This window comes from Aptenodytes forsteri, unplaced genomic scaffold, assembly GCF_000699145.1.
Source record: "Aptenodytes forsteri isolate BGI_AS27 unplaced genomic scaffold, ASM69914v1 Scaffold188, whole genome shotgun sequence".
Classification (NCBI taxonomy): Eukaryota; Metazoa; Chordata; class Aves; order Sphenisciformes; family Spheniscidae; genus Aptenodytes; species Aptenodytes forsteri.
Genome location: NW_008794371.1, coordinates 509,624 through 520,321, shown reverse-complemented (window position 1 = coordinate 520,321; position 10,698 = coordinate 509,624).

Sequence of the window (10,698 nt, the reverse complement as noted above, 5' to 3'; positions counted from 1 at the left end):
CTCTCCCCTTTTTTTTTTTCTTTTTTGCTTTCCTTTATTTACATCGTTTTTCCCCCAACAGGTTGACAGAACAGTGAATGCTTCGTGGCAGGGAGGGATGGTATGGCACAAGACTCAGAAAGCACTCGAATGTCTCAGAAACACCCGCGCTTTGCAGCTACGGCGCTGAACCTGTGATCGCATTATAATGCAGCTGCAATGTGCTACAGATTAAACACCAGCTTCGAAGTTTACATGAGTGAAATGTCAGCTCAGGGGTTGATTTCATTCACCTGACATTCCTGTTAATAACAATGCCTAATTAGAAAGGCTTTTAAGCATCCGTTACATTAATTTAACGTGAAAATCTCATGGAGCTTTATCGGAATTTTTTTCCCCTGTAAAATTAACCCTGCAGGCTTGTTACACATGTTTTCATTAGGGACTGTGAGCAGTGGGGATATTTGATGAATTAGAATCAGCCCCTTAGTCTTTGAGTTTAACTTTGTATTCCAAGTTCTTTTATGCTGATAAAGCCCTGATTTGATTCCCCCTCCCCCCCATTAGTTTTAATACGTGCTACAAATTCCTCACACTGTGGTTGAGGGCTAGAAATCCAAATTCACTGCTGCCAAGTTCCATGCAATGCAGAACAAAAGCCTGTACTTCACAGCCTTTCATACCAGCTGGTGCTAAATTCTGGTCTGCAGACCTGCTCTGCTTCACGGAGCGCTTGCCGCTCACATGGCTTTTCTTCTGCACCTCCAGCTGCCAAGCCTTCTTTAAAGGAGCTGAAAAGCCATGATAGGGTTGCCCCAGTATTATTTTCCTTTTAAGTGTGATAGATGCCATCTTAGCCAGGACTGAGGCTTCTACCGCTAAGGGCACAGAGTGCTCCAGCAGGAGCTAAAATATCAACCTCCTTTGCAGGGAGGGGAAGGATAGAAGCTATTAGAAAGCATACGCTCAACGGCTCAGCGGAGGAAGGGACTAGCAGTCCTAATGGCCTCCACATTACATGGACCACTGATGCTCTTGCCACAGTCTCAAACTGACTGTAATTATGCACCACTTGGCCAAGTGCCCACGGGACAAGCCTAATGCAAGTCCCCTTTGAAAGCTCTTCTATACCTTGAGAGCCTAGACCTTTGAAGAACGTCCTAGGCTATTTCTAGTACTGGGATTCATTAAACTTTGTTATTATGTTAAAGTTTGGACCTCCATTGAACCTCCCAGCTTGCTAGAACACCGAATACGCCAGAATGATTTTAATGATGGATCCACTCAGGGATTTGAGGGAGAAAAGTTGGAGGAACAGGAACAAATACTTGACTGGCATAAATCTATGGAATTGTTTGATGTCTAGTGGAAATCTGACATGAAGCCAACTCCCCTGTCACACAGACTGTGTTACTGAAATTGAACCTAAATGGCAAAAGAATCACACTGTCACAATGATGGAGGAGAACATACACATCACCTTGTTCTTTAGCAGGCCACCGCGGGATGGTTTCCCTCATTATATTTTATACTGCCACAGATTTGCCAGATCTACAATTCCCAGCTGATTTCACCTCTCCCCATAGTAAACTATCCTATTGCCTAATGCAACAGATGTAAGAATATTTTCCTGATAACCACAGAGATTTCTCCTCTTATTAAGACTTTCCCTTGAGTCACTGAACATTAATATTACCCATCTGTGGTATTTATTCTGTTTCAATATGCAGACGCTTATCATGTCCCTCCTAGTTGTCACTTTGCCAAGCTGCACATAATTAGATTTTTTTAATCTTTCCTCATTAATCAGACCCTTTGAACTCCCCCTACCCCCAATAATTCTGTTGCTCTTTCTTGAACTTCTTAAGTTTGTCAATACCCATCTCATAATGAGGTGTGCAGAACTGAATGCAATATTACAGCTGTCTCACAGAGAACAGGAGTATGACCCCTGCCTCTATGCCTATAGTGCCATCAGTCTTTCTCTGCAGCTGTAGCACATCTAATCTTTTCCCCTCTACAATCCCCAGATCCCTTCTGATCATCTTCTGGCTCAGAAGTCCTCCAAGGCTCTGTTGAAGATAATGGAGATCTTTTCTGCCAGCTCAGTGCCCTGCTACCTCCCTCCTACCACTCATCATACAGATCAAGTTATTAACTCAGAACCCAATTGGCAGAAAAAGGGATATACAAGGATAGGAAATGAAAGGCACACAGAGATTTTGTATGCAAGTTTAGCTCCTCTGTACGCTATTGCATTGGCATTGCCTAAGAAACTAGTTCAGTTTGCTCCCTGCTGAGAATTTGTTTCTGGAAACCTGTCCTGCCTAATTTCCTAGACTTTCCAAAGCTGTATCCTTTGAAAAACAAGCTCCTCAGCTCCCCTCTCTCTCAAACTGCCCTCTATGAAATAGCTTTTCCTTGACCCTTCCCAGCTGCTCAGTAACTGCTGCCTGGGTTAACCTCTTTCTTGCTGTCATGGGGCAAAATGCACCCAGTGCTCTACATAGGAGCAGGCTTGGGCCAACAACCATCAAACCTGATGTGAAACCTCTGTTTGGATTGAGACAGTCAGTGATATTCATCTGAATAAGATTTGGCTGTGACTTCCTATTAGGGGGTTGTTAGCATCTGCGGAGAAAATTTTGACGCACATACACACCTCCGCGGCCTCTCCCCCAACTGGTCTGACAAAGGCCACCGGGACTGGAGCTCCCTCTTGCTAAGAACAGACAGGGGCTGTAAAAGGATTAGGAGTGGTCTGGAAATTCTGCTATTAGAATAGCTTTGGAGTCTAGAATTGGATAAAAAGCACTGAAACTTGGGCTGGCTGGGTTTCCCTGTCATTTACATCCTTCTGATGATGCCATCTTTCATGCCCGCTGTGGATGCTCTATGTTGAGATTTCTTAGAGGCTGAATCTCACCACCTGAGCTGACAATGCTTTATCTCAGCAGCTCAGCCAAGCAAGAGGACTCAGAGCAGGTGACAAAGGCTGAGATGTGCCTGCTAATTGCATGCATGCTGCTTTTCCATAGGATGGCAGGGCCTGAAAAGCGACAGACTAAAAAAGGCTTAAACCTGAAAAAAAAAACTGACCCACAAACTACCTAACACATCTTCAGTCATTTGAAAGGGGAAAGGAAGCCTATTTCTGAGGATTTCCCCCAAATCAGGGAAGAAAAGAGGTTTAAGGGCATGTCAGAAGCAAAAGATGCTGAGAGACGAGAGAGCAGGAATAATCCAGAGGCTGAGTTTCTCATAAGGGACATAAACCTCTGAGTTCAACTCCTGGCACAACCCGTTCCCTGCCTGTAGAATAGGGATGCTGATACTACCGTAGGACAAATCCACCTGAGACGGGAGGTGATGGCTTAGCAGAACCTCCCACTCACTAACAACAGGAGGTAGGAGGACATCCTTCCCCCAGGGACTCCCAAAGCCTTCCCAGCTCCTGCACAGCCAAGCAAGGCTGGCTTTGAGGGAGGCAAAAAGGCAATTCACTGCCTGCTTGTCAAGGGGCTGGAGGTCCACAAGGTGAAGGATTAGTGCTGTGGGAAGCTCAATGATCTGAGAGCAGTGAGGGGCTGCACAAGGCTTTTTGGTCTTGCTACACTGGAGAATAGGGTAATGATAGCGCAGCTTCTCGTGCTTGTCAGCTAGCACAGCGGCAGCCCCAGCCTGGGTTTTCTTAGGCCTGTCTTCTCCCAGCAGGCTGTGAAGGGATTTACATAATAACGTGCCTATTTTAACCTTGCTTCATTGACTCCTGACAAGATACAATATTTTTGATTAAACAGCTTCCTAGGAAGGAGCTGCTGCCTTAAACTGCTCGCACTCTCTCTGACCCCATGCGATCTCGTTAACAGTCCCCTCAGACACCATCTGACAGCACCCTGAAATCCTCTTTTCCTTCTTCCTCTAAACGAGCTCTTCAGGGTAGGGCAGGGCCGGGCCCTCCTTACTGCTGTGTGGTGTCCAGCTCTGCGGGACCTAATCCTGACCAGGGCATTCTGTCACTGCCGTGGCATCAGCTCTTCTGCCTCTCTGACCCCATTAGTCCTGAGACCGGCTTTCTCTCGAGCTGCTTTCCTCACTCAGTCCTTCTTCTCCTCCTTTCTTTCCCAATCAATCTTTGATCTGCCTTTTCAGTTTCTCTTTATCTCATACCATCTGTCTCTTTCCTTTCTGCCTTCTTTTTTTCCTTCCTCTACTGACCAGCCCAACAGAGACAGATAAATCTCTCAAGCCAAGGAGACCACGTCCTCCATATATATTTTTGCAACAGTCAGATGCTACAGCGACAAAGATCAAATCACCAGCTAGCTCGACAGAAAGATTCAATAAAAGCAGAGAGTTATATTGATAGGAACAAGGCAAATGCATAGTTTTGATTTTAGTAGATTATTGACTGCTCAATAGAGGCAAAAAAAAGGCTTCCCAGCAGCACGGCTTAGAGAGCAACTCTTCCCGATGAAACGGGGCCAAACAAGAGGAGTGAAATATGAGACAGGGAGCACTCTGTGGCATGTCTGACAGTCCCATCATCTGCGTGAGGAATGGTCCTCCCTGCCGGATGAACCACTCGTAATACATATGAAAAAAGATGAGATCTGCTTTCAGCTAAGCCTGAAGCGAGTTGTGCTGTGCAGAGAATCAGGGTGCACTCCCACGTAACTCCCCTGTTACATTCGGGCATCAGAGAAAGACTCCCCACCTCTCAGAAGAGTCCTGTCAGTGTGGAGACAGCTGATCTAAGCCAATGCAGAACTATACAGGAGGCAGGGTGGTGTTTCTCTTCAATCTGACTCTAAATACAGCGTGGGTCTGATACTTACACGGCACTCATGAATCACCATGGTCTCCAAATGGCTGATACTCTGCAGTGAACATATCCTCACTGCTCCTTTGCCTGTTTAATGTTGGGAACTTATGGGATGTGCACATGGTTCCCAGAGGAATCTGGGTCAGGGCAAGAAATCATCTTTGGTTATGGCTCTTTACTGTCCAAATCACTCAGTGCAGCTAGCTCTGCATTCCCCCACGATCACATTTTGCACACAGATTATTTGCTTACAGTCCTTCTGTAAGAGAGGAAGAAATTCAGATGCAAAGCTCAGACAGCAAAAGTTTACCTGCAAACACATCGCCAGAGGAGGCTCACGCACACAGTGAAAGCTGGGGAGGTAAGGTAAGGTCTGCATAAGGGAACATCAGGTATGAGGCTACAGGTAGCAATCAAACCCTACAATCCACATCAGACTTGGAGAATCAAGAGCCAGGAATATGTCTCTTACTGTGATGTTTCCCCCAAAACATTCATGGGAAAGTTGGTGCATTTCACCTCTTCCACATCAACCAGTGTCAACTGCAATAACCTACTGGGCAGCAGATCCAGTGTCCAGCAGGCTTTCAGACCCTCCAGCCTCTCCAGCTCTCTTCCAGCATACCCTCCCCACCAGCCTGGCAGCCCAGCCAACCACAGACCCATGCTTCTTGCTGAGGGATGGGATGGAGGGAGTGGATGGAGGAAAGTAGTCGATTCATCCTCACCTGTGTAGATAGGCCTGGGTCAGCTGGGAGCTAATGGGACATGGGTGCCCTGTTCCCATCTTATAGGGCTGCTGGCCAGCAGATACCTATGAGCATTCAGTTGTGTCTCCTCTCACTGAGTGCCACCACGTGGGCGGCACTCAGCCCTGGGAGACAACGTCACAGCAGGACAGTGATTATGGTCACCAACCAAATGGACACCTTAAGCTTTTCCAGCCACGCAAACCAGATTAGCAGCTCAGCTCCAGCCAAGTCCCTGGATGTCGCCCGAGCACCTGTGGGGTCTGCTGAAAACAGACAGGAAATCACAGCAGAGGCTTCAAATTTGTATTGTGCATCAGACCAGGTTTCATGCTAGGGAATGACCTGCAAACAGCAGCCTGGCAGAAGGATGAGGGTTGACCTCCAAATGCAGTGGCTCACCCAGCCCTGAACAGGAGCAACCAGAACAGAAAGCAAGAATCAAATCACTTCACCCCAAGACCAGCAAGAATCGGCAGCATTTAGGGAATATTAAATAAACAAAAATGACAGGGGGTTGCTAAAGCATCTCTCTGGGAGCCTGGAGCACTGCAGACGGGGTCAGGAGTGATGTGGACCATCTAGTGCATTGAACAGGATTAACTGAAGCACCAGCAGGCTGAAAAGCTGGCAAGGGGGCATGAGTATGGGGTGTGAAGGATATTTCAGCTCTCTCTGCTTAATTTTAGCCAATTAGCACTCATCCGAGGAAGGGGGGAACCATTAAGCACTAAATAACAAGAGCATGAGCTCAAGTGTGAATAGGTACAAGCAGGAACAGAGTGCCACTTTCAGCAGCATCTATGTCAATATTCAGAAAGGGAAAAACACCATGAAATTATTTCTTCTGCATTATGGGAAAGGAAGGAAATCTTACAGTACAAACACACTAATGGGCTACGCAGGGATCTGAAGGAGGATTGTTGAGGTATTAGAGAAGGCTGCATTAGGGAAAAAAAGAGCAAGAAAAGAAACAGGATTTTCAGGCAGATTTCATCCAAATCGATTACGTGAGAAATGTAAAGGGGCAGCATTCCACGGCGATGGAGCTGGTAATTGGCCCACGCAAGTCCTGACAGAGAAAAGCACTCAAAATGCATGCTGGAAGGTAAGCACGTGGCTGACATGTTTCCTTCAGTCAGAGGCCAGAAGAGACCGTGGAGAGAAAAGTTTCTCCTATGCTAATCCTCTGCACAAATCTGTGAAGCCTCCCTTATCTTCCTTCACATCCCTCCTTAAAAATCACTGCTACTGCAACGCTTATGAAATACTGACAGTGCCTAAGCAGTTGGTGCAGCAGGACCAAAGCTTATCACCGTAATCAGATATTGGGTATCACTGTTCCTGTGTGCAAGTCCATGTGTTCTTTGTGTTGACTTGCCTGTCATCTCAATCTAAGCTCTTTGGGATGGAAACAGTCGTTATGTTCAAAATGTGGTACAGGAGGAGGGTTCACGTCCCCAAGGTGAGGCGAGGAAACACAGCACATGAGCTCTCCGCAGACAAGGGACGGATGCTGCCACAAACAGACTGCAGAACGCAAAATTGTGGCCAGGATGAAAGTAGGTCCAGAGGGAAACAGACAGCACACAAGGTTTCCAAAAGCATCAGATAGAGATTGTCACTCAAATTCTGTGTGTTTCTCTTGCACCAAGATATTTCTGATTTCTTCCCCCAGGAAAAGCAAACAAAACACTTGTCCCTGTTTTTATATTTCCCTCTTTTTAGAAAAGAAAAGAAAACTCAGACCAGGAGAGGAAAAAAGCATCTGAAATGGCCAAATCCACGTTTTTTTAAATGGATTACTAAAAAAACCCATATGAGTCGGGGGGAAGGTTCATTAAAAGCAGCTCCTGACTGCTCCCAACTAACCTCAGTGGACAAACTTTTGAGTAAGATGGGACAGAGATGAGGAAGCTGCACTCTGGAAAGTGGCTTCATCTGTCTCCATGGGTCCACAGGTAACACTGGCTCGGTTTACAGCTGAAGGTCTGGACAAGATTATAATCATGGGCCTAAGGAAAAAAAATCCTTCTTTCTCACGTGTTTATTTTCAACATAAAATTCTCTGAAAAGTGCAAAACGGACTGGGAGTCAGCTCCCACTGTCCTCTGACCCATGTAGATGTGCAGAACCAGCATCCCTCACATGAATAAAACAGCAGGTCTGGGGGCATCCCGATTCTGCCTATGCATAACTTACTGCCATTGCGCAGAATAGCGAGGTCTCTGCAGAGGTCTTGTCAGGATTAGGGTTGTATTTTGGCACCTCTGGCTCTGAAATCTCTCAGGACTGACTATGGAAGAAAGCCCTATTTTTACATGTACTATTGCTGGTTGTGTTTTCTGTCGAATATTCGCAAAATAGGTGATAGAAGGTTTGTAAATGATTAATAGGTATTTTAATGAATGACTAATCAATGCTTACAGATTACTATAAAGCCCAAACAGTCAATAGGTTGCTTATAATATTCTGTAATACCTTCTCCTGACATGCTTATATTCACCTGCTAAATTATGCTACTCATGTCTATAGTGCCTATTAATCATTTATTAATCTTTTATAAGCCACTTGCAAATGAAAGCATAATATAAACCATGAGATCCTTTTCCTTCTGCCATCCGCGAGCATCACACTTTCTGGGGGTTTAGGGGAGTATCAGTCAAGAAGAGACATGATTTGAGCCAAAAACTAAGTCTTTGCAGCACTGCTGGGCTATGGGTAATTCACCACCTTCTGCAGGATTTGAGAGGAGAGTGGGAATGGCAAGGCCAGCTGATAGTTTTGTGGTTCAGATGATGTCAAAGTGGTGTTCAGAAAAGATGAAATAGTCACACACACAAAAGCTTCAGGAAGAAAATCCTCACAGAGAGAGAGGGAGGAATTAACTTCAAGGCTTAAAGCAAGGAAAGGAAAAAAAAATCATATCTGTAAGGACAGAGGATTGAAGCAAATGGACCACAGGTAGGTGAAAATAACCGAAAATCATTCCAAGTAATCACAGTAAAATCAAAAGATGCTCTGACACAAAGCAAGTATGAGAAAAAGAACTGGTAACACAACAGTCACATATTTCTCCCCTCAGATAGGACCAATTTTTATAAAAATATATATGTATTTGCAAGATCATACCAGGTTAGCTGGAGCCATGAGAAGCTGCCTCTGCTTCATCACTAGATCCCCAGAGCTGACAGCTAGAGGCTGCCATTAAATTCTCTTTCCAATTACTTACAGCCGCAACTACTTACAACAACCCATTTTTAACCACTTCCAGTGCAAAGCTCTACGTGATGTGTTCCAACAGGATTCATCTCAACCATCTCACCACCTACTCAGGACCACGCTGTGGAAATCCCTCTCCCGTCCCATGCCTGTGGAGGCTGTCCAAGAGGACACAGAGCCAGTGGCTGCAGGTTGAATCAGGCAATTTATCCAAATAGCCCCAGTGAGGAGGCTTTAAGCAGTGCCTGTGCTGTAAAACTGCCCTGCCTGGCCTCTTTTTGCCTGTCTGCCTGTAGACAGCTATTGCCTCTTGTTTCTTGTTACATCTTTGTACAGCACCTAGTACTGCCTGACCCCAACAAGCTGGGACTGCTCAGTGCAACTGGAAGGATTGAAGAAGCCTCAGGAAAGGCAGCAACACAGAAAAATCAATTGAGGGGTAGGAGAAAGCATGGAACCTGCTTTCACCTGGCTCCCCGTGTGCAAATCTTCCAGGGTCTAATAATGTGGTTTAGCTCCAAAGACTGTCTTTTCTTCAACAGGACACTAATTTAGATCTTTCCCTTCTGCCCATTTTCATCAAACATGTAGGAATTTCACCCCTCTGAGCTCTTCAGCACTCTTTCAAATTTGTTTGAAAACCAGCAGGTTCTAAAAATTTGTTTACACGGGGTGTGCCAAGCAGACACACATGCACGCAAAGTTGATTTTAAACCCTCCTTTCCTTTGGGCAAAACCTACAGCTTGCCCCCAGCCTTGGGGAGCTGTCTCACTTTTAGGCCAATGCTCTCAAAACTGTGCAAGAAGCCACCAAATCCTTTTATTCCTTGCTGGGCAGCAGAGAAGGTTCATTAAGTAGGTGTCATCATGTGCCGCTCCTTCTTGATCCAGAAGATCTTTGTGGTATGAAATGCCCTAATTAACTTTCATTAATTTCATTCCCTTGTTTCATGCCCTGCTCGTTTCTATCCCCCAGGTTGGCTTTGGTGCTCTGCTGTGTCACCTACTGGAGGCATGTGCTTGTGGCAGCAAGTACTGTGAGGAGGAAAAGAAATCTGAGTCTAAATTAAAAAAAAAAAACAAAAATAATAAAATACAATCCCCTTGATCAGTATGCCTGTCATTTTAGCGGCATTAAATACATTAAAATAGGATCTGCACACCAACTTAATTAAATGAGCCAATTGAAAGTTGCTGCCAAGTATTAGTTTAAGGTAGAAAATACACTTATTTTGGAGCTTATGCAGATTGAATTTGTAGGGCCTTGTGGGAAATGCTAAGCATTTTTTTTGGAAGACTCACAGTTTGGAAATTTATTGCGGTAATCTGAATTTTGTTTCATTACGGGTGTCAAGCACAATCACAGTTAGAAGAAGTCTCTTGGCTGCTTCCCAGGTTACCATATCCCTTTTAAATTGATCTTTTCTTCAAAAGTAATGCTGAAATGTATCCGACTATCAGCGGCCAGGGGCAGATGATGCGGATTTGCCCACCAAAGAGGCATTTCAGACTCTGAAAACCAGAGCAATTATGGTATTAAATGTGAGATGATACTTCGTGTCCAGTGTCATTGTTTGATCTTCGCTTTAGGTGACGTGTGGCCAGCTGCAATGTGATTACTGAAATGGAGTGCCTGGAACATGTAGCAAAGCTCATAATTTATTCTGGGCCTTTCTTATCCGTGTAATACTGCAATCAAGAATTAGTTGAATAGCAGAACAATTGATTTGAAACTATTTCCGTAAATCAAACCGCCAATTTCAGCTCACTGTCGGTCTTACCCGGAGATGTGTCACCTCATTGTCAGTTGTCTGGAGGCGCAGCAGGAACCAAGGCTGCCTTTTGAGGCGGACCTGTGCGGTCAGGGTTTCAAGCAAGCCGTTGGAAGAAATGCTTTTTTAACTGGACTAAGACTTTTCCTCT